This window comes from Vulpes lagopus, chromosome 19 (assembly GCF_018345385.1).
Source record: "Vulpes lagopus strain Blue_001 chromosome 19, ASM1834538v1, whole genome shotgun sequence".
Lineage (NCBI taxonomy): Eukaryota > Metazoa > Chordata > Mammalia > Carnivora > Canidae > Vulpes > Vulpes lagopus.
Window position 1 is genome coordinate 22,512,830 of NC_054842.1, and position 19,881 is coordinate 22,532,710.

At 37.5% G+C, this 19,881-nt stretch overlaps 1 protein-coding gene and 1 pseudogene across 4 annotated transcripts in view; one reads left to right on the forward strand and one right to left on the reverse strand.

Moving 5' to 3' along the window:
• Positions 1 to 19,881, forward strand: part of ZNF385D (zinc finger protein 385D) — an 877,499-nt gene that overhangs the window by 713,954 nt on the left and 143,664 nt on the right. The gene's annotated exons all lie outside the window — the stretch shown is intronic.
• On the reverse strand, positions 601 to 5,298 carry LOC121479017 (annotated as a pseudogene).

Sequence of the window (19,881 nt, forward strand, 5' to 3'; positions counted from 1 at the left end):
CTATTAAATTCAAGAGGCTTCAAAGTTGTTCTTATGAATACAGAGTACTGTTAGGTACTGAGGGTTGGACTGTAGAATCTAAATCAGTTGACTTGGACACATGGTGAGTTAGCAGTACAGTTAGATAAGGAGAGATGTTTTTTGAGTCTCAACTGAGTCATTTCTCTTTCAAAATACTGTGACATTTAATCTGACTTTCCATTGCCTTTATGTATCTGTGACTGATATAAGAGCTCATTACTCCTTGGTAATTTGATAACTGAATAAATGAGTGAATTCCACCATGATGATGTTTTATATATATATGTATATATATTATATGTATATGTATATGTATATGTATATTATATGTATATGTATATATATATTATATATATAATTCCACCATGATGTTTTATTTTTTTAAGAATTTTTAAGGGATCCCTGGGTGGCGCAGCGGTTTAGCGCCTGCCTTTGACCCAGGGCGCGATCCTGGAGACCCGGGATCGAATCCCACGTCGGGCTCCCGGTGCATGGAGCCTGCTTCTCCCTCTGCCTGTGTCTCTGCCTCTCTCTCTCTCTGTGACTATCATAAATAAATAAAAAAAAAAAAAAAAAAAAAAGAATTTTTAAAATTTTAATACAGTTCAAATCAGTGGGCCAGGTTCATTTTAGCTCCTTCACTGCCAAACCTGGGGGCAGAGAGTTTCTCTGCCTTCTCTTTGTCTGTAATGACCAAAGTATAAAGATATCGGCTGCATCGAACTTTAAACTTCACATTATCCTTATTCTTCTTGATCTTGATGGATTTGGCGTCCTTTCACTGGGCGGTCAGCAAGAAGTCCTTGATTTCCTCTGATTTTGCGAGGCATGGCAACGGGGGGCACGGGGGTCAGTGCGCGGCCAGCACCCACTGGCGCATTACCCCGGATTGCCCCCCAGGCTCCCCTTTACTGGCAGAGACACTCACCACCATGATGTTTTATATATATTTATGTATTTCTCCTATGTGTCCAACTTGAATAAGTCTTAGGTTTAAATCCTACATTGTATAAGTTATATGACCTCCCTGATCCTTAGTTTTTTAATCTGAAAAAAGAGTGACTATGTCACAGAACTTCCTGAAGGTTAAATGAAATAACATCAATGAACTGCCTAGGACAATGGTAACTTTTAGTAGCTGCTCACAAGATGTGCATTTCCTTCATTTTTCCATCCATCATTACCTAAGACATTTAAGTCCAGCCTTTATGGAAGTATTATAAGGCATAACATGCAAAAGAATATGAGTGAATTTGTGGGAAATCATCTGTCGTGCTGTCTGTTAATGTTCTCAAGTATGATGTCTTGGTGATGGTGAAGCACCATGTCATCCTCAGATACTTCTCTCTTTATCTCCCTCTGCCTAATACAACTGAACTTGGTATAACACTGCAGAAAGCAATGGATGATTTATTGGCCTTTGACCATGTATGTAGGTGCATATAATTGCAGCCAACTTAGAGTATATAGAATGATTTATTTGGGGAAAAAAATTTAGAGCAATTTAGTTGATAATGTCTTCATTCTATATCATAGGAATATAGGGTAATATTTTTAACACAATAGAAATGTCTTTATCATTTCTGCTTTACAGAAGGCAAAATGTGAAGAACAGAGAGGTTAAGACATTGTCCCAGCTCACACAGGTAGTGAACATTGGATCTGAGACTGATATTGATCTTGCCATATGTAGTTTGCTTTTCTTTTTCCATAGAGTAACATAGTAGAAACAGGCTGCCTGTATTTGAAGCATAGCTGTGTATCTTATCTTCTCTCTGAAGAAGGCTTCCATATCCTCATCTGTAATATGGGAAATAATAATAAAATATACATCTGTGGCAGATAGACCCTAGGGTAGTTCCCATGAGCTGCACCTTCACACTCTTATGTAATTCCTCTACTTAAGTGTGGGGGGACTTATGATGTACTTTTAACTATGGAATATGACAAACATGGTGGACAAACACAGTTATATGTATATAATTATGTTGTGTATGATTAAAACACAAGTCTTACAAGGAGATTTTCTCTCTTACTGTAAGCTTTGAAAAAGCAGGTTGTCAAATTAGTGAGTTGCTTATACAGAGGTCCCCATAACAAAGAACTTGGGGCAGCCTCAGGCCAACAGCTAGCAAGAAAATGAGGCTCAGTTCAACAGCCCACAAAGAGCTGAATGCAGGCAATAGCCAAGTTAAGTAAAGAAGCAGTACTTCCCAATCTAAGCCTCAGATGAGACTGCATCCCAGGCTGACCCCTTGCTCTCAGTTTTGCAAAGGATGTAGCAAAACTGTGTCTGAACTCCTAGCCTACAGAAATTTTCAGATGAAGGAATGTTGGTTTAAACCCCTAAATTTGCAATAAAGTTGTTGTATATTGGTAGATAACTAATTCACCCTAATAGAACTATTGTGGAATTAAATCTGGTAATAATGTGAAATGCTTGTATCTATGGCAGACATATTAACTCAAAAGCAGCATTGTCATGCCTTATTCTTTAATCCAGTAGCATAGGGACATTTGTGTTCTTATATATATATTCCTGTCCTTTGTTACAATACAATCTCCAAAAAGCTTCCTATGAGGGCTTTCTAAAGACATATTTCTATGTTTATGCATTTTTTGCATTTTTATGTATTATTTATGCATTTTAAAATGCATAATTTTTGCATTTTAATTAATTTATTATTTATTTATTTATTTATTTATTTATTTTTTTGTAGATATGACTACTTCTGAATTGCCCCTATATTTCTAGGGTCTTTGAAATAAAGCAAGACTCAACAATATTTAAAGAAAGTAACCATGGGGTACCTGTGTGGCTCATTCAGTTAAGCATCTGCCTTCAGCTTGGCTCATGATCCTGGGGTCTGGGGATTAAGTCTCCAATCAGGGGATCCCTGGGTGGCACAATGGTTTGGCGCCTGCCTTTGGCCCAGGGCGCGATCCCAGAGACCCGGGATCGAATCCCACATAGGGCTCCCGGTGCATGGAGCCTGCTTCTCCCTCTGCCTGTGTCTCTGCCGCTCTCTCTCTCTCTCTCTCTCTCTCTCTCTCTGTGACTATCGTAAATAAATTTAAAAAAATTAAAAAAAAAGTCTCCCATCAGGCTCACTGCTCAGTGGGGAGTCTGCCTCTGCTTCTCCCTCTTCCTCTTCTGCCTCTGCTTCTCCCCCCAGTCTGCCTCTGCCTCTTCTTCCTCTTCTGCCTCTGCTTCTCCCCCAGCTCGTGCTCTGTCTTGCTATCTTGTGCACTTTCTCGCTCTCAAGTAAATACATAAAATCTTTTTAAAAAATAAAAAAAAATTAGTGGCTTGCTAATTAAGACATTTTGATTGCAAACGACAGAAACCCAAGTTAGATTAGTTTAAGAAATATAGGAAGTTTATTAGCCTGTATAATTGGGAATGGTAAGAGTAAAGGTAGGGACAGATGGAAGAAGGGATTCAAACACTATAGGCCTCTCTACTCATCTTTCCATAAATCACATCTGTTTCTTCCACATGAGGGTTTCATTTGTCTTTGTGTGGCTTCAGAAATGGCTACAAGCCAATCAAGCTTATATATTAACAGTTCTAAGACCAGAGTGTGAAGAACACATCCTCTCATAGCTTCTTTTCTGACACTTCAGACCAATGAGTATGACCACCATGGGGCAAGCTACTTCAGGGGGGCTCAAAGTAGTTTGTGAGTCTACTCTCTATTTCTAGAGGCTGGGTAGAACTATTCCCATAAGAAGGGTGGGAAGACATGTTAACTAGACAAAACAGTGGTGTCTAGAATTGATTTAGCAACATTTTTCTCAAGTGCCTGGAATTTAAATATTTACTACTGGAAAACCTGATTTGGATAGCATTCTCCATAAATGAGCCATTTGGCTTGCTAATAGATGATTATGAAGCATAAATTCACTCCATACTTCTGAGCACTTTTTTTTCTTCCCTGTTTTAATTAGTGATTCTGGAATGAAAGGCCCAGAGATTGAAATCTGAAAACAATTAATGGTAATTCTATCTATAGCTGACCCTAATTATTTAGCTCAATTGGCTAGAGCTGTGTGTTAATGAGGCTAATGTGGTGGGTAAATCCCTGTGTGGACCAGTCGGTTTTACTCATTGTGGAGTATGGGCTCTCCTCTTCCCCTAACCTTCTTCTGAAAACACCAGCTTTGGGATGTGCGACAGATCAAATGAAATTATTCAGCACAATTCTATTTAGCTGAGAAAACAGCTTCTGAAGAACATGGTTGGCAATCATTTACATTTGTAAAAGATGGCACAATTATTTTCATATTAGGTACCTGATTATATGCCATAGTTGTCTGACTTAACCATTGCCAAGTTGTTTAAAAAGATTTTTCCTGCCTTTTTCAGTGAGATCTCATCACCCCAACACCTGCTTATGATAATGAATGAAACTTATTGGAAATTTAAAGATAAAGGAAGAACCATAAATGTTAATACTAATGGCTATGACAGATCTTGGTTTTATTGCACAACTGGATTTGGCACTACTTTTATTTGTTAATAGAATTTTGATGCTTCTCCATGAAACCCCAAAATGAAGCTTTATCTAGAAGTAGGACAGGGGAAAATAGCTGTGGAGATGATCAGAGTAAAAATAACACCAAAAACAACAACTGACTTTTTTTTTTTTTTTTAGCACCTCTTTGGGTCAGTTACTGTGGTTATTTCTCTCCATATACTACTAAATTTCATAACAACCTTTTCAGGTAAATTCTTTTATTTGCCATATTCTATAGCAGAGGAAGCAGAAGCAGAGTAGGTAAAAATAACTTGTTTTATGTTATACTTATGCAGAGATTTGAACCTAGGCATTCTGAATCCAGAGCCCATACTTTTACACTAGCTGCTAATTCTACATTTTTAGTTATCTGACATTCCACTAATGCCTGTGGTTTGATAACCAGCCACACTCAGAATTCATGTTCATAGCCACATTCCTAAGACATACATAATTATTAGAAAAGATTATAGTTTTGCATTATGGGTCACTTGGTTGCAAGTAATGCAACACTATTCAAACTTGCATATGTAAATTAAAGGAAGAGGCAATTTACTGGAAGAAAAAAGGGACATCCCATGGAACTCAAGGCAGGACTGACCATCACACCCCTTGAAGGGATGAGATAAGATAGACATCAGGGATTCTGATTATCATCTCTCTCTCTCCCCAGAACTAAGTGGTCTCTCATCTTTGTTTTTCTCTGGACACACTCACTTGTTCTCTGTCTCGTAACTAGCTCGCTCTGGTCCCACATGCACGTGGCTACCAGCTCATGCTCCCACAGGATGTTTCCATTTAACCATTAACGGAACCTAAACCAGTATCTGCAGGACCCAAAGCTAAACTTCCAGAAGAAAGAATGAGATGTGACCAGAGGGGTGCTATCCCTTTATGAACTAGAGGGCAGAAAGGTATTCTGAGAAGATGTGGGTACTGGAAAGAAATGATTGGCAGAGGACATCATTTGGCCTCATCAATACGGTTGTTCTCTGTGGATCAGTGTGATGATGGTATTGATTATAAACCACCAGAAAATGGAAAGAGTGTACACTGCTTATATAGAGAAGCCTCGGTTCAAATTTGCAGTTTTCTACTTACTGACCTGTGGCAGTTTAGGCTGATTTTTATTAATTTAAATATGCTTCGATTTTGTCACCTATTAAACAACAATAAAAATGCTACCTTAAATTACTGGATAATTCCATAAAGTCATTAATGCAAAAGTTTCCTCTACTAAACAATAAATGCTATTCATTCTTTATTAAAAACTTTATTTTGTATTAGTTTTTAAAGACTTCATGCATGTATGTTTGTATGTACTTGTTATATCTCTGTGTGTGTGTAAGTTACTATCAATGGTACACAATCAATTTTAAGAATAATTTTTGGGAGAACAAAAAGCTAGGAAGTTAATTTTGATTAATATGAATAAATTCTCTGTTCTGTAAATGCATTTGAAATAAGGAACTGTTTTAATTAAAGACTGCATTCCTCAATGTTGCCTGATAATACACGATATGCTATAAGTATACAGGAGAGGGAGAGAGAAGAAGATAACCCCTCACACATCCCAGAACAAGAAGCAGGTAAAAGAACTTCATCCATTTGCAGCAGAATTGATCAGAAGAAAATAGTTTTGACCCTTAAGTAACATCTCTTTTTGAAAGCTAGCAGCTTTCTGCCTCTGACACGGAGGTTAAATCCTAATTATCTCCATGGAGAGAGATGGTAGGACTCTTCTTTCAATGGGGTGGAAAGGTTTGACGGTGGAATTTATTTAATAGAAGCCGCAGTCACTGTCTTGCAGCTGCTTCCTTTAATCAAAACCTTTTGTTTTCCAGTTCAGGTCCCCCTGTGAGGGAGACCACAGGATGGAGCACAAATTGTCTGTTCTGGGAGTCAGGAGACCAGCCCTTCTCCGTTTTCACTCTTACTTGCTTTGCAGCTGGGATCCAATTTATTTCTCCAGCCCTCACTTTTTTCATCTATTTCAAATGCATTCTAAAGTCACCTGAAACTAAAAGTTATTATTGATGTTCCATTTTGTACATAAAATATATGGTATTTCCTATACCCTCCGTGAGTCAGTCAGGATACTGGTGGGAAAAACACCTACTCAACAGGGTTTAATAGAATTCATAAAAGGACTGTGCTTGGAGGTGAAGGCAATGATAGAGGAACTAAGTTGTGTGGTGGCCCCCAGAGGTGGAATCATGGCCACTCCTGGGCCCAAAGGGGAAGGGAAAGGGAATAACAATGCTGGAGCCCTGGGAGACCTGGGCGGGGCAGAGGGACTCGGGACTGTCCCCGAGGCTGACAGTAAAAAGAAGCAGTTTCTGTCAGAGTAGTGTGGACCTTTGGAGAGGGCTGGGAAAGGTACACTAGGCTCTCTGATCTCCATCCCTCAGTTCTCCTGTTGGTGCCTCTAGGGACCAAACACAACCAGAATTCAGGAGGAAGGAATCCAGGTGATGGAGTGAGACCAGGATGGAAGAAATCCAGGTGATGGAGTGAGACCCCTAGGGAACAGAGGAGGTTAGAGAAAGAGAGTGGATGGAGGTGGTCCAAAGACAGTAACTGGTCCAGTCTGCACATCGTGTGGTGTGCATTATGAGGCTTTCCTATAGTAGTATACATGAATCATTTTGCATTTGACTTATCAAATGTTGGATGATGTTGAGTAGCGTGAGCCTTTACTTTGAAGTGTTTATGTTCAAATATTTTAATAAAATCATTAAAGATCGAGGTAGGAATCTTTTAATTTCTTCATCTGTAACCTTGTAATTAGTCCCTAACTCACCAGATGGTAGTAATGATTAAATGAGATTAAAAATAACAATTAGTGGGGATCCCCTGGTGGCTCAACGGGTTAGTGCCTGCCTTGGGCCCAGGGCATGATCCTGATGTCCTGGGATCGAGTCCCATGTCAGGCCCCTGGCATGGAGCCTGCTTCTCCTGCTGCCTGTGTCTCTGCCTCTCTCTCTCTCTCTCTCTCTGTGTGTGTGTGTCTCTCATGAATAAATAAATAAAATCTTAAAAAAAAAACAATTAGAAAAAATGACAGTCTTCAAATTAACCCTATGGATACTGCTATTATTTCCATTTTAGAGATGAAGAAACTGAGGCATGGGGAAGTTATCAGTGCCACGGGAGTGAGTAGGCAAGTGTTGAAAGACATCTGAAGAGAGAATAATCTGTTTTCTTTATGTGATCTGGTAAAGGTGAGGGGTTGTTTGACCCCTCACCTGTGATTGACACACTTGTATTTTCCTACCCTGGCTCACATCCGTTGCTGGGCATTTTGTAAATTCATTGGTAGATGCCAGGATTCATACGTTTGCCATCATTTAGAATTTTCAGTGATAGACATTCACTCCTTTGACTTACTCTTCTCTTCAGTTTAAGCCCAAGGAGACCCCAATTCTATTTTCTCTGTGCCCAGGCTGCTGTGCCCAGGCTGCTGTGCCTAACTGGAGACATTTACCAGATGTCGCTATTGTGTCCAATACAAATTCTTTCTCTTTGTATCTGAACCCACAGTGGGGCTCACATGTCCTTACACTTCTTCCTTCCCTGTCTATTCCTGGAAATGAAATGTCCTCAACCCCCACACTGTCTGGTCCAGTGATCTCACTTCTAAACTGCTTGCAGCCTCCACACTCTTATGGAAAGGGCATACCTTTTGCTTCCTCTACCGAGAAGTGTTAGGACTAAGGTTAATTTCCCGTGAGCTCCGTCTTCATTTCCGAAGCTCGTATGGGTTTCGCCCACTTTCTCATGCTTCCTGCTGGAGTCAGAAGGATGCTCAGGGTTGTTCTCTGTGACTTCACCCTTTGCTACCACATGTGGACCATTGGTTACAACCCTCTAATTCCCTTTCTACCTTCCTAACCTGACTCCTCTATGGCCACAAATATCTCATTACTTTCTCTATCAAAAAAGAGCTACATTTTAAGGAGGAAAAAATAACTTTTTTTTGCACTTAAAAACATTCCTGCAAGCTGTTCTCATTTCTCTCCTCTTTGCATATTTCTTTAGAGAGTTTCCTATACTAAGTGACCCCATTTTCTTACCACCTACTCACTGTTCAAACTTTTACAACCCAGTTTCTTTCTACCTTACTCTACTAAATTACTTTCTCTAAGTTTATCTGTTAATCACCAGAATCACTTAATTCTCAGGCCTTACCTTGTATTACCTCCTTGGATTTTACATTGTGAACCACCCAATTCTCCTTCCTTTGTCCTTGGATTCTAGAGCACAAAATATTCCCACTTTTCTCTTACTCTTTTTTCTCTCTTGGTTGCTGAATACCTCTCTTCCATTTCCAAAACTAGATATCCTTCTTAGCATAACACTGTCAGGCTAATTTTCCCAAATAATTATTCCTAGACTTTGAGCATGGCACTATACAGCTTAAAACCAAAAAGCCAAGCAACCAAAAAACTTTTGGCAACTTAGTAAGTCCAAACAAATCAAATGTTAACTCTTCATTTTGGCAGGCAATTTCATTTCCTTTTCTAATCCAGGTCACTTTCTGAGTGTGTGTGCATATATATGTGTGTATATAGATATAGATATAGATATAGATATAGATATAGATATAGATGTAGATATTGTTATTTCCTCATCCAAGGTCACCTACATTAGTCAGGCTGGGTTTGGCTCTAGTAACAAACATCTCTGACTCTCAATGGGTTTGCAGTGAAAGTTTCTTTTTCATTCTTGAGGATTCACATGACAACTGAACATCTGTTCTTGTCACCATCTCAACATAAATTCCTTTCTATGATTGAGTCAGAGTACACAAGGGCTTTCTCTTCCTCAGCCTAGATATAAGATCTGCCACTTCCACTAACGTGTCACTGGCTAGAACAAATCATATGGCCATGCATACCTGCCACATGCTGTCCACTCTGTATAGAAAGAATCCTTCCACCACCTCTGCCTCCTGAAACACTACCTACCTTTCAAGGCCTGTATAAAATATCAGTTTCTTATTTAGTCTTTCCCCAGTATTCATACCACTAACCTATCAACTACATAAATATCCACAGATGTTTAAAAAATAAGTAATTATGAATATGATAATTGTGTTGTTAAAAATTCAAATACCAAAGAATAAAAAATGAAAGACTGATCCCCACCCACACCTCCAATCCTGCTTCCTTAAGACATTCGATCATTACTTATACTTTTTCAACTGTACTTTGATAATTTTAATGTGTATAAAGGCATATTTGTGTAGGTATTTTTAGACAAATGGAATTGTATTAGACATTGTCCTGTACTTGGCTATTTTCATGTCTTATGTTTGAGTTTTTTCTGTGTTAGCTTGTAGCGAACTAGAACATTCTTGTTCACACATATTTTCTGTATAGATAACAATACAATTTCTGTTACCACATCCTACAAATGAACACTAGTTTTACTGGTTTTGGAATCTTACAAAAAGTGCTATAGTCATTAATGTATATAAGAATTTGAATGCACATAGGAGAGTATCTTTAGGAGAAATTACTAGAAGCAAGATTGTTGGGTTTGAGGGGACAGGTACTTTTAGCTTGGAGAAACATTGCCAAATCCTCTCCCCTCAAAATAAAAACTGTGGCACTGATTTATATTCCTACCAAAAGTGTATAACAATGGTTTTCCTCAACCTATTACCAACTCTAGATATTATCAGTCTTTTCCTCACCGAATTAAATGGTATGCTTCTTTAAGAGAGGCCATTTTTTATACATCTTTTTTTTCTCCTGTATTGGTTGACATATAGAAAGTATTCATTGTTTTATTTAATTTCTTTCTTATTTTTGTAATTGAAAGTGATAGTATTTAAGCTGGACCTTGAATGATAGTAGTTTTGGGATAGAGGCAGAGAATTCCTGGTATCAACAGAGGCATCAACAACAGAAGCAGGAGGAGGTAAACAGGCATTATCTAAACCTAGACCTTTTTGTGCAGAGGTGTAAGAGTAGTGAAGGAGAAGTAATGGAGGAGATGGTTATAATCATTTTTGGTGGCTCTTGAATGTGGGCTAATGAGTGGTTTTAATAGTTTAGCAAAAGTAATAAGTGGGAAGCAGGAGATCTAAATTTTGCTCCTGTCTTTGCTACTAACCTGTTTGGGGCTAGTATTTGGGTCTCAAGTGCATTTTCTCATTTCTAAAATGAAGAGTTCTGTTTATTTCTTCACACTTGCCTTCAATATATATATTTTTCAGATTTTTACTTATTTATTCATGAGAGATACAGAGAGAGAGAGGCAGAAACATAGGCAGTGAGAGAAGTAGGCTCCCCGAAAGGAGCCCAATACGGGACTCGATTCCAGGACCCCGGGATCATGCCTTGAGCCAAAGGCAGATGATGCTTAGCCACTGAGCCACCCAGGTTTCCCTTTTTCCTTCAATATTTGTGCACCTGCCAAGGTATGCAAGGCAGTTGATTAGTAGCTCTGTGTATAAATAACAATGAATAAGACTGCCTGGTTCCCAATTCTCTCTGAAAATAAAGTATCATGGAGAACAGAGGCCAGATGAAGGCATCATTACAATATTGTGCTAAGTGATCCAAATGGAGATGTGTCGGGTGCCTGGGTACCATTAGTTGGATCACTTCACCACCACAGCATGAGCTGATCTTCTAAAGCTTCCTGCAGCTTCGGGGCAGCTACAACCATCTGAGGGGTGAAATGTGCCTTCCAGATCACTAATGAAATGCAGTTATCTGGCCTGATAGGGCACAGGGCATCTGTGTATGCTTGTGAGCAAAAGTGACGTGATCTTTTGTTTATAAAATAATGGTAACGTTCTAGAAATAATTAGCATTAAATTTTGTTTACCTTAACCGATTTCACACTTAGCAACCTTATAAAAGTAAAGCATTTGCTCTAATCTAGGCTTGGAAGTACTAGAAGACACTGCTTTTTAAGAGATGTTCATTTCCAAAGGAGGCCAGATGCTTTTCTCAACTCCCCAGTGCCTCCTCCCCAGGGGTTTTCCCCATCTTGGGAGAACAGACTCTAATCTTATGGGTTATTTTTTACTCTTGAGGTTTCTTTGTAACACTTTGTGCTAATCAATTGGAAGTATTCATGCTAATGAATTTGCACAAATGGCCTCATTAGCTGGAGGGTTTTTCATTTTATTTCATTTTTATTTTATTTATCTTTCTTGAGGTTTTGAATGTTTCATTTCATTCATGCAAATGAGTCAGCAGGAAGAATTCAGATCTGTCTTGGCCTATAGTCTATCTTGTGCTTTCTAAAGTGAAAAATCTTTTGGGTTCACCCTCAAGAATTAATCTCAGATATGTACTTTGTAAATAATTTGATCACCCATCCAGTGATGTATATGGATTCTACTCTGTTTTGGAAAATTGTTTTGGGGTTTTCATATAGTAATGATTATTTTAATTTTTTTTAAAGATTTTTTATTTATTCATGAGAGACAGAGAGAGAGGCAGAGACACAGGCAGAGGGAGAAGCAGGCTCCATGCAGGTAGCATGATGTGGGACTTGATCCTAGGACTCCAGGACCACATCCTGGGCTGAAGATGGCACTAAACCACCGAGCCACCCGGGCTGCCCTAATTATTTTAATTTTTATCAAGATTATTTGCCTACATGGTAAAAGTAATAATGATAAAATGCTCCTAAAGAATAACAACAGTAAGGGCAGCCCCGATGGCCCAGCGGTTTGGTGCCACCTTTAGCCCGGGGTATGATCCTGGAGATCCCAGCGAGTCCCGTGTCGGGTTCCCTGCAGTGAGGCTGCTTCTCCCTCTGCCTGTGTCTCTGCCTCTCTCTCTCTCTGTGTCTGTCATGAATGAATAAATAAAATCTTAAAAAAAATTAACAGCAGTAAAAATAGTAAGTGTTCCCGAGACTTCTATAACTTTCTATGCAGATTTTCTGAGGATTTTCTTTTTTTCTTGGATTCCACTAGTTAGATATGGGTTCTCTAGGTTGAATATTTAATTTTCATATATTTTCATCTATTGTACATACTTTTGGTTTAGTTTTTGTCTTTAATTGTGAAGATATTTTCTTAAGTTTTTCTTTAAACTTTTCAATTACATTTTGCATATGTACTTTCATATTTATAATTCTCAGAGCTTTTTTGCATATGAATATTTGTTTTTAACAGCATCATCTTCTAATTTCATGCATGAATATATTCTGTTATCTGTCATGGAAAGTTTTTTTTCTATTACTTGCACCATTCCTGTTTCCTCTGCATATTGTGCGCCTCCGTGTACCTGCGTATGCGTTTTGTTTAGGTCTTTGTCTTCCAATATGAAAGGTTTTCTTGAATGTTTTATGATTGATCATCAGTTTTAGAAAAGGAATATTTGATGTCCTGCATGAATGGTGGTAGGATCAGCAATGTAGGGTGAAAAGATAGAGCTATTTTTCATTAGAAGACTCTAAACATTATTGAATCTAGGTCTTATTCTGGGGCTTTCAGTGTTTTGAGAGGCACCATTTAATCTCTGGTGGCCTGTAAAAGTTGCTCATTTCTTTTCTTTTTTTTAAGATTTGATTTATGTATTCATGAAAGGCACACACACACAGAGGCAGAGACACAGGCAGAGGGAGAAGCAGGCTCCCTATAGGGAGCCTGATGCAGGACTCAATCCTGGGACTTGGGATCACATCCTGAGCTGAAGGCAGATGCTCAACCCCTGAGCCACCCAGGCAACCTGAGATTGCTCATTTCTTTAATGCTGTCCAATCTCTCTGTTCTATGATGATGGACATATCCTGCACCAACCTATCTAATATAATAACGATTAGCCACATGTAGCATTGTGCACTTGGAAGGTACAGTTGAGGAACTAGGTCTTTATTTTGCTTTATTTCAATAGCCACATCTTGCTACTGGCTAACATATTGTCAGCACAGTTCTAGATTTTGGAGGGAAAGAGGGGACTGGGAAATTTTACCAGTTATTTTTTTGACCTTTACTAAATTCCCATTTAGTCAGTCACTCCCCCCAAATAACTACTGGGTTCGAACATTTCCAAGAATATACCTCTTGCTACAATCAATCATGGACCAAAAGTGAGCATGAAATATAAAATGGCAGGACCTGGGAGTCTAACCACTCCTTCTAAAGCATCCCCTGCTTTTATAGCCCTAGGTGTCCACCCCCAAGGTGCCTCGTGGCTCAAGTCCCTGTAGCTCACTATTACTCTGAGGTGGAAGTGAGATTTTGTTGTTGTCCTCTCTCTTGAAGTTTCTAGACTTCATCTTTTTCACTTTGTTCCATCCATATTTATGTTGTCATTCCATGTAGGGATTTTGATTCTGGTTCTTGTGTTCATTGATCTTTTTTCAGGTCCCACATTAAAGGAGAAAGGGGCAGAAACTTGTTTACTTCCCATCTTGTTATAGAGTTGTTTTACCTTCCATTTGAATATTTGTGATTCCATAAAATAATGCATTGTTATCTGACTTTCTTCAAATATTCAATGTAGAAATTGTGCCAACCACCTTAGAAATTCAAGTTTTTTAAGAATTTAATATCCCTATTATCTTTTAATATCTTAAAAACTTGATCATTTAGCAATATGCTACATAGGAATTCATGATGTTAGTCCAGACCTGTACATAACAAAAATTCAAATGTTTCATTAGAAAATTTTAATTGATTACCATGTCTTTCTTTTTTTTCTTTACAGAAGCACTAAAATAAATGATTGATGTCTTTATGTGTTTTATGAGTAAATATAATCTAGGTTATTATGACATTAATATTTTAAAATTTTGCATTAAAAATTAAAATAAGGCATATTAGAACCAATAATTTGCTCTTTTTAAAAATGGCATATCATAATGGCATGACTTTGTATCAGTTGATTTTGTGCAGCTGATACTAATCAATACAGTTGTTATTATCTAGAAGAAAAAAATCAAAATCAGGTTAGGAGATCTTATTTGGAAAAACTTAAAAATGGCAAAAGGCATGAGTACATATTAAAATAAAAATGTTAAAAAAATAAAATAAAATAAAAATGTTCTACTGTTAGAAATTTTAAAAATCCCACAGACTATTATTTTCTTTCAACTACTTTTTGGTCAGCCTTAAACATTTGTTCTACATACCCTATGACTTTAAGTAAATAACTTATCTGAGCATTATTTTCCTCATCTCTAAAACCAGAATAATAACACAAAACTTCAGATTTGTACAGTGGATCAGCATTAGAGTCATCAAAAGGCTTAGCACATGGGAGATTCTCAGTAAGTAGTAACCATTCTAGTTCACCGGTAGAAATTGTCTCCTATGCAAACCCTGGAGGAAATACTTAGGCAAATTAGGAACAATTTTGATTTTAAAACTATAAAATGCAGATTCCTCATGTTTAATGTTTTTGTCTTTTGATACCACACAAACTCACCCACTCAATAAATGTGTATTCAGTATTTTGTATTTGCAAGCACTATAATTAACCCTTAAAAAATCCTTTCCAGAATCTTTACTCAACTTTCTCTTTCTTACAAATGGAATAACAGTATTTCAACCAAATCCATAAAATGGCTTGCCCTCTGTTTGTTGTGAACTGTCTAGATATTTGTCTGTAAAAAAATGGAGCTAGCCTACAATGAGAACCAGCACTAACTTTTCAGTGACCTTTGTAGAAAAGTTTATATGTGACCCCAGATTCACATTAAAAAATAGTTAAAGTTCATTTGGAAATCACTACCTTTTTTAGTGGAGTTCTCTTTAGCCATTTTTATAAATATGACATTAGAAATAGTTTTAGGCATGACTGGTAGACTCAAGGACGCCTTGTTCCATTCAGGTCAGCCATGTAGATAATCCCTATTTAAGATTTTTCTGAATGTTAGAGAACATAGTGAACTTGTCTGGAATTATTAAAGAAGTTGAATAAATAATATATAGTTTTGAAATGAAATAGATCTATATTTGACTGAGAGGCCAGGATAAACTCTGGTGACACTGGGTTTTTTATATTAGAAATTTGCATTCCCTTTTCAAGTCCAAAAATATTTATGTAGTTTACCTAAGTCATAGTACCTAATTTGTGCTTTAAACTAACGCACATAAATTCATCTATTCATAAATTAATAAAAGGCATAAATTGGTGCTTGAGACTTTTTTTCGTTCAGGATCCAAGTCAACAGGAATTATTTGAGACTCTCGTCTCTTGCCTATTGGACAGAAATCTCACTTTCTTCAGTTTTGAGCAATGACATTGCTTCAGTGTCATTAAATCCAATTATAGTATTTGGTCCAGTTATTTTGCTTATTCACATATAAATGATCCAGTTGGGAATATGTTATATAGTGCTTGCCAATTCTTTCTCCTAAATTTCCCCCTCTTAATGATCAAGCTTAAAATGTTTCAATGTTTTCTAAAATTTTTATTATGGATTTTTTTTCCCATTAAGCTAAAAGCTGTGTGTACATGGTTCTCTACTGCTGCCTATTCTTACTTCTTTAAAAAATTCTTTTAAATCTAGAATTCTTTGAAAAATAACTTAATGAGATATATATTTATAAATTTACCCATATAAATATTAAGCTAAATATATCCAATAGATATTGTTTGAAAAGGGTGAAAAAAATCACTTATATCCAAGACTGCTCTAAGACCTCATGATTATCTTCTTTTATGAATATTTCAGCCCCTTATGAATTATTACAGATGTATTTGGTAATAGGTGTTCCATAAAGTGGGTTTTCCTTAAGGTGGTATGTGAATCAGTAGATATCTCACTAATTACATTTCATTCTTCTCTTTGGCAGTTTCAGGCATCTGTACAGTTCACCCTTTGTCTTTCGTCTCTCATTAAATGTTGCCTGGATCATCGTTCAGACATCTCAGGTTTCTGTGTCTTCTCCTCTCTTTCCTGTTCAACCAGCTCTCCATATGTTGGATTAAAATTTTCAAGGACTGTTTGTGATACCATTTCCCATCTATGCAAAAACACATTCCAGGTCTTTGGTGAGCTCATCTTGCAACAGCCTTCTTAAGTTTATCACCCATCTCTACCCAATGCTTTTTCACCTATCCCTACCCCATACGTTACCAGGTATCCCTACCCATTGCTTTGTTATCTCCATGCCTTTTCTATTCCTTCCATTCTGATATGTAGTTGGCTTGTCTTGATGTGCCTCTCACAACTCCCATCCATTTTTATGGCCCTACTCAACTATCAAACTTAAGCTTTAAAGCTATTTTCCACCAAATCTTCCTAATTTACTCCTGTTAGAAATTGCTCTCATTCTCCCTTTCTACCCCCTGAACTTCTTTGCCATTTTATTTGTATATTGTTTGTTACTCTGTGTATATTCTAAGGTGTTTTTTTTTTTTTGAGAGGCAGTGTGTGTGTGTGTGTGTGTGTGTGTGTGTGAGAGAGAGAGAGAGAGAGAGAGCACAGGGTAGGGAGGGGCAGAGGGAGAGGGAAAATTTTAAGCAGGCTCCCTGCCCAGCACAGAGCCTGGCGTGGGGCTCAATCTCATGACCCTAAGGTCATGACCTTAGCGGAAATCAAGAGTCCTACATTTAACCACCCAGGTGCCCCTATATTTTAAGTTTTATGGAACTACAGTTAATATCTCATTTTTCTTTAGATCCTTCCCTCCTCTTCTTTAATAACATAGTTTCTAGCTTACATAAGCTATGTACAGCTTCAGGAATTTTGCTTGTTTCATTTAATAAATATCAGTGTGGTGTGAATTGCAGGACTTTGTGAGTCACTTGATAACAGTACTTAAAAATAATCTCTATGAGTGCTCCCACTAGAAAAGAAAATGAAACCACTAATTAATTAGGTTATCTATTATAACTAGTTGATTAAACTTTGAACTGAAGCATAGCTTTATTTTTAAAGCAAACCCCGTTTAATTAAAATGCCTTGTTTTTAGGTCAGTAGTCAATACTTTTTTTTTCAAATCTACAAATATGCCAATTGTTGGGTATATTAACCAGCATCAAGATACCTAGCAGTATTTGACACTCACAAAAACATGGGGGAAAACAGCATAGCTATCATGAAAGTAAAACTTTCAATTTCTTAGACTACATTAGCAGAGGGATGCATTCTTAGGGCTAAATTCATTGTTTCAGGTCTGGAAGTGGGGGTTATATCATTATACTCCCTTTTCCCCTATATCATTTACTTCCTCTGTATTTTTTAGCTATGAAGGAAAAGCAAAGATGAGGGCAGCAAGTACTCAGTTCCTCACAAGCACGGAGGGTAATGAAAACTATTCACAGATGTACCTCTGATTATGTTAGCTCTCATTCCCTCAGAGTATCACCTCAAAAAATCAGAAGATGCCTGACTGATGAAAAATTTGTCTTCTGACTGCATCAAAATGCTTATAGATTATTTGAAGATGAGACCAGAAGTCTCCAAAGAATACTAAATCCCCACCCTTCTAAGGCTTTGTGGCTCTGTATACTGAATCGTGTGGTTTGTAACTATCTGGTGTTTGCTTTATTTTATTTATCCTCTTAATTTTGCTACAAAATTATTGAGGCATTTGGGAGTAAATCACTCTCAAACTCAAGTTACCCTCTTCTTGCAGCTGCTAAAACTGAAATTCAGAACCATTTTGGATAATTTTCTTTCCTATATCATCTTTTCTTTTAATTAGAAGATGATTTTGAAAGAGTTTCTGGGAACTTTTGCAGTTAAATGGCCATTATGTTTCAGTCAAGGCTGTCAAATTGCTGGTTCTTTGAAAAATAAAAAAGCCTTTGCATTGTGAAATCGCATTGATGTCAATGCCTCTAGATTAATGTTTTAGAAGAGACTTGATCTTCAGTTAGGTCTTGTGCATGTTTTTGGTAGAAAACCACCATAGAATGAAGGATTAGGGGCTGATGTTCCATGTTCATTTGTATTTATAAAAGATCACTCTAAGATTTTCATGCTTATCTTCCTTACTTTGTCTTTCTTGGCCTGGAAGCTTTGTGTCTGCAGACAACTTTAGTTTACTTCACTAAGGGAACTTTGTCATTATTTCTGCTGCTCAAAAATCATCTTGGTTGATAAAATGAGATTCAACTGAGAATAATGTGTTTCTCTATAGTGAGTGAGTACCATTAGGTGGCCCACACTGATCAGAGTTCTGGGATAGAAGAGAAAACTATAGAAATTAGAAGCTGAGGCTTAGTTCATTCCAACTTCTAGAGTTGGTCTGGTGTTCAATATTGGTCATGTAATAGGTGCCCTATTTTCCTCTTTTATATGTACATGGGTTCCTGTCTTGAAGAGTGCTAAAGTGAAGACCTGTACACAAATAATAGGGCTTGGAAGATGAAACAAAGCACTGAACAAAGGTGAGAAGTCTCATTCTTAAGAGGGTCTGCAAAGATCGACCACTACAGGCATTTATAGAGCCTGGAACAATGAAGAACCAAGCTTACAATGTGCTGATTCTTGTCCCTGGGAGAAATATTGGGTGTGGTGCAAGTATATGACTATCTGTTGGAACTCACAGTAGCCCTGGTGTAGGTGAGCTGTGTGATATGCATGCTTTTCAGGATTCCTTCTGGTCTAAGTTCTGTTAAGACAAATGTATATTTTTAAGCCTGAACTAGAGAGTGTCACAACTACTTGTTATTTAATACTGGTTATGAAATGTCAGAACATTTAATTAACTATCTGTTTTACCTGTGGTAGCAAATGAGCAGTTTTATTTTGTACTGTATTGATTGATACATATTTTTAAAATATGTAAGTAATTAGCATTATGGCTCAACAGCTAATTGTAAAAGCAGCTGTATCCTAGGTCATGAGTTTATTTTGCATTTTCTTTCTAGCCATGGGTCATGGCTAGAGGATCAAAATGTCATTATAAATGAATGTAGGATTAAACAGGCTGAGTAGCTTAAAAATACTTTGTTGAGCATAAGGCAAGATGGGGGAATCCCTCAGTTTAGTATTGGCTTAAATTTTCTCCAATTTTTATTCGTGTCAGACTGATCACTAAACTTAAAATTTCTAGTCACTATGTCATGGTGGCTTAAAGTGCCTGTAATGGCTATTATCCATTATCTACCCAGATCACCTTGATCCTCCTGGCTGTATCTGTGTGCCCTTCCCAGCTTTGATATGCTTTTGCTTCCAACACTTTGCTGTTGGGCTACTAGACCACATTGCCAACCTGGGCAGAGAACCAGAAGTCTCTGAAATTTAAGATGCCCAAGAAAAGTCCTTAACAATGATTGACAGATATGGGAATATGTAAGCCTAACTTCCTCACATCGAGTCAGAACAAACAATGGCATAATCTACTCCAGACACCCCTACAGAATCAGGCTAAAGCCATTCTCCACAGGCAGGGCCTAAAATC